Source organism: Mus pahari, chromosome 9 (assembly GCF_900095145.1).
Source record: "Mus pahari chromosome 9, PAHARI_EIJ_v1.1, whole genome shotgun sequence".
Lineage (NCBI taxonomy): Eukaryota > Metazoa > Chordata > Mammalia > Rodentia > Muridae > Mus > Mus pahari.
Genome location: NC_034598.1, coordinates 24,010,006 through 24,014,634, shown reverse-complemented (window position 1 = coordinate 24,014,634; position 4,629 = coordinate 24,010,006). Strand labels below are relative to the sequence as shown.

The 4,629-nt window shown below is 41.8% G+C and overlaps 1 protein-coding gene across 1 annotated transcript in view; it reads right to left on the bottom strand.

Annotated features, from left to right (window-relative positions):
* Nucleotides 1–4,629, bottom strand: part of Ccdc138 (coiled-coil domain containing 138) — a 96,472-nt gene that overhangs the window by 20,257 nt on the left and 71,586 nt on the right. The gene's annotated exons all lie outside the window — the stretch shown is intronic.

Here is a 4,629-nt window from a genome sequence, read left to right as displayed (position 1 = left end):
CTCTGCCTCCCAAGTGCTGGGATTAAAGGCGTCCGCCACCACCGCACAGCATAATTTTATTATCTTTCTATGATGCTATAGTGTTTACATTTTTTGTTTTGTTTTGTTTTGTTATTTTTGGTTTTTCAAGACAGGGTTTCTCTGTATAGCCCTGGCTGTCCTGGCACTCACTCTGTAGACCAGGCTGGCCTCAAACTCAGAAATCCGCCTGTGATTATAACCTTACAATTTATTTTTTATTTGCTTTACTGCCCTCCCCTTTGTTTTGAAGGAATGCAGTGCCTTTGAATGGCACCTTCCCCACATTCCACGGAGCTTGGAATGTTCTGATTTCATTTCTTTTCATCTTCTGTGATCTATGGGTTACAAAGAAGTACTTTACTTTTCAAATACTTGAAGGTTTTCTGATTATCAATTGAAATCTTTTTAAATGTATTAGAGTTTGTTTTATGACCTATGACCAATGTCCTAACCATAAGCATTATAGTGTTTTCTTCTGTTGTTTCTATAAACAGATCAAGTTGGTTGATAATGTTGTTCAAACCCACTTTACTTTTTAAAAAGATTTATTTTTAAAATTACTTTATTATTTTGTGTAAATGGGTATTTTGCCTGCATGTTTGTCTATCTGCCACAGTGCACTGCCCAAGAAAGCCTTGAATCCCCTGGGACTAGACTTACAGAGTAAGCTACCATGTAGGTGCTGGGCATTAAACCTGGGTCCTCTCAGAGCTCTAACTGCGGAGCCACTGCTCTAGCCCAGTGGTTCTCAACCTTCCTGATGCTGCAACCCATTAATAGAGATTCTCATGTTGTGGTGATCCTCCCCCCCCACCATACAATTATTTTATTGCTACTCCATAACTGTAATTTTGCTGCCATTGTGAATCATAATGTAAATATCTGATATGAAGGATAAATGATATGTGACTTCCCCCAAAGGGGTCATAATCTACAGACTGAGATCTGCAATAGTCCCTTATTTTTGTTGAAGTACATGAATATATGTGGGAATGTGTGTGGCTGTGTGCACGTAACTGCAGTGCCTACAGAGGCCAGGAGAAGGTGTCGTCTCCTGGAACTAGAGTTACAGCCAGTTGACAGGCATTCAGTATGGGTTCTGGGAAGCAAACTCTAGGCTTGGCAAGAGCAATACGCACTTTAACCACTGAGCAACCTCTCCAGTCCCTAAATCTGTACTCTCTACTAATATTTAATCAGCTAGTTAGCAATGTTGTCATAACTGGCCATACTTGTGGACGTACTGTTTCTTCTTGCAATTCTTCCATCAGGTACATAAAGGATCATGAGGTTCTCTTGAAGAACTGACCACTTAACTATTATGAGATAGTCTGCTTTATCTCCAGAAATTCTGTCCTCAGAAATTTGCTGTATCTAGTATTAATATTGTATCTTATCTTTTTCTTTGTTTTGAGATAGGATCTTACCATGTAGCCCTTGGCTAACCTGCAAACTTGCTATGTAGATCAGGCTGGCCCCAAAACTAAAAGACCCACTTGTCTCTGCCTCCCAAATGCTGGGCTTAAAGATGTGAGCGACCATGTCCAGCTACTGCGCTGTTTCTCCTTTCTTAGTGTTTCATTTACTTACTTTATATGTATATAAAATGTATTTCCTGTAGGAAGAATATAGTTATATTACTCAATCAGACAAGTCTTACTTTTTAATTATGGTATTTGTCATCTTATTGGCATATTTTCCATAATTCTCCTTTGTTGACTGTTTTAGTTCTTTTTTTATAAAACCCTATACTTTTCTCTATTGCTTTCCAATATTCCCACAGCAGCATGTTCAATTCTGGACTGTTAAATGTACTACACAAGAAGTGGGATAAGCTGGGTGGTGGTGGCGCACACCTTTAATCCCAGCACTTAGGAGGCAGAGACAGGCAGATTTCTGAGTTCGAGGCCAGCCTAGTCTACAAAGTGAGTTCCAGGACAGCCAGGACTGCACAGAGAAATCCTGTCTCAAAAAAAAAGAAGTGGGACAAAGCGCATCTTATTCAGTTTTATTTCTCTACACCAAATAAATAGACCTTATTGAATGTTTGCCATTTCAGAGTTTACCAAGAATGAACGTTACGGGCTGGCAAGAGGGCTCAGTAGGTAAGGTGCTTGCCACCAAACCTGATAGCCTGAGTTTGATCTGCAGAATACATATTCTGGAAGGAGAAAAGCTAATTCCCAGAAACTGTCTTCTGACCTCCACATGCACCCCCCACCCCAATAAATAAATAATTTTAAAATGTAATTTAAAAAATTTACAATCATTACATTTCATTAGATGATGTTATTATATATGTTGACATATGACTCTGAATATTCTCCTTGGTTAACCGAGTGGCTCTGAGCTCCTCATCTTGACTTTACTTACCTGTGGAGAATATACATGGTTTGTTTGGCTGATTTTGTTTTCTTTTGGTTTGGTTTTAGTTTTTTTTGAGATAGTTTCTCTGCATAACAGCTCTTGCCGTTCTAGAAATCACTCTGTAGACCAGGCTGGCCTGAACTCACAAAGATCCACCTGTCTCTGCCTCCCAAGTGCTGGGATTAGAGGTGTGCGCTATCACTGCCTGGTGAAGATTCATGTTTTTGTGTGCGGCTTTGGGCTGCCTGCTAAAATATGTATGGATGTGCAGAAACGTTTCCAAGCTAGGTCTGTGGTGAATTTTACTTCGGGCTAATAGTGCCTTTTCTTAAGCATCTTTCAGAGTTTTCAGAGGTCTATTACTACAAATCTGAGACTCATGACCATAAAGTAACCAAATCATACGTTACAATTAGGGCTTTGGTTCCGAGCCATCGGGGGTGATTTAGCAGGACACACTGCAGAGGAAGCCCTGCACCACTGCACACCCGGGGAGTAAACGCACTGCGATAAGTCAGCACGTGGGGAGAGACAGAGGACGGTATACTTGCAGGCATCCCTCCCTTTTATGAAAAGCCTCTTTCTGCACAATCAGAAAGAGAGAACTGGCTATAACGACATTACGAATGGGCATTAACTCTGACTCTGGCTGTAGTGATGCTCTTGCTCCTTCACTGCATTGTTTACTCTTGTGCACACATCAAGCACTGAGTGAGCCACACACAGTGAGTCCCCCTCAGTGAACCCACAGGCTGTGCAAGGCTGCTCTTTCTGTAAGGGTTGGATGCCTTACTGCTGTACAGGCTCTGGAGCCATGCAGTCTCTCTTGCCAACTAATCACCTGTGTTCTGGGGCAAACCAGCCATACATGGTCCATAACCAGCGAGTGTGGCTACGGGGGAAACTGCAAACCAGCCATACATGGTCCTTAACCAGCGAGTGTGACTACGGGGGAAACTGCAAACCAGTCATACATGGTCCATAACCAGCAAGTGTGGCTACGGGGGAAACTAATGCAAATCAGCATGAGCCTACAGGCAATAGATCCCATCCTGTTCTCTACTGGAAACACAACCACTTCATCTTCGGTGACAATACAAAGGTAGCAAAGGGCACATGGAAATACCATCTAAGAAAATCAGCAAAGGCTGGGCATGGCAGCACATGCCTTTATCCCAGCACTCAGGACGCAGGGAGGGGATCTCCATGAGTGCTGATGGGACCTAAGTAAAATATCAAGGCCTAGATAAAATGTTAAAACTGACACAGAATGTGTTAAGGCCTAGGTAAAATTGTAACTGTCAGTTGTTACCTGGCCTGCCATTACAAGGAAACTTTCTCATGTTTCTGCTGTTACTAGGAAACCTTCTAATGCCAAGTCTGACTACATATTCAGTTTGATTACCTATGTTCTGTGCTCTTGGAAACCAATCATGATAGAAGTCAGGAGAACTGTTTTGTATAGCTTCCCATAATAAGTTTGGACCTGAACTAACCATCCAACAGAACTTCCTGCATCTGTGTACAAGCTACATATGGTATCTGCTTTTATAAGCTGTCTCTGGAATGGATTCCAACATGAGAGACACCTGCACCAATATAAGAAACTATTTGGAATAAGGTTTCCATTTTAAGTACTGGTCCAGTAAAGTTTAAGTTCCCAAGACTTCCCTGGGAACTGACATCCTACTTGGCAGAGAGAGACATATACATGGCCAACTGATATCCTGGTTGGCAAATTAAGACATAAATGTTAGACAAGCTAAGTCCCCTGCCACACTTGAATACTCCAGCCAATGGAAGCAGGATAAGTGTACAACAAAGGCATGTTCCCAAGGAAATCTGCTATCCCTAAATCCTGATTGGGGAAATAACTTGACACAGATGTTTGTGGATTTGGGGCTTAAAAACCCTGTAGGATCTTAACTCGGTGTCACGGTTCAGTTTCCAAATCTGGACCATGGCTCTGGTCAACCAGTCCTGGAGCATTTGTTCAATAAACTGTCCCTGTCTGACTGAGATTGGTTTGGGTTTCTGAGGCGATTCCTGGACCCGAACAAGTTTGAAACCAGCCTGTTTTATATAATGACTTCAAAAACAGCCAGAGCTACATAGAGAGACCTTGTCTCAACACCAAGTCAACAAAGGCTCTGAAAGAAAGCAACACTCTGAAGACAATCTAAAGAGTTCCTTTTCTTCTTCTTCTTTTTCCTCCCCTCTTCTTCTTCTTTTTTTTTTTTT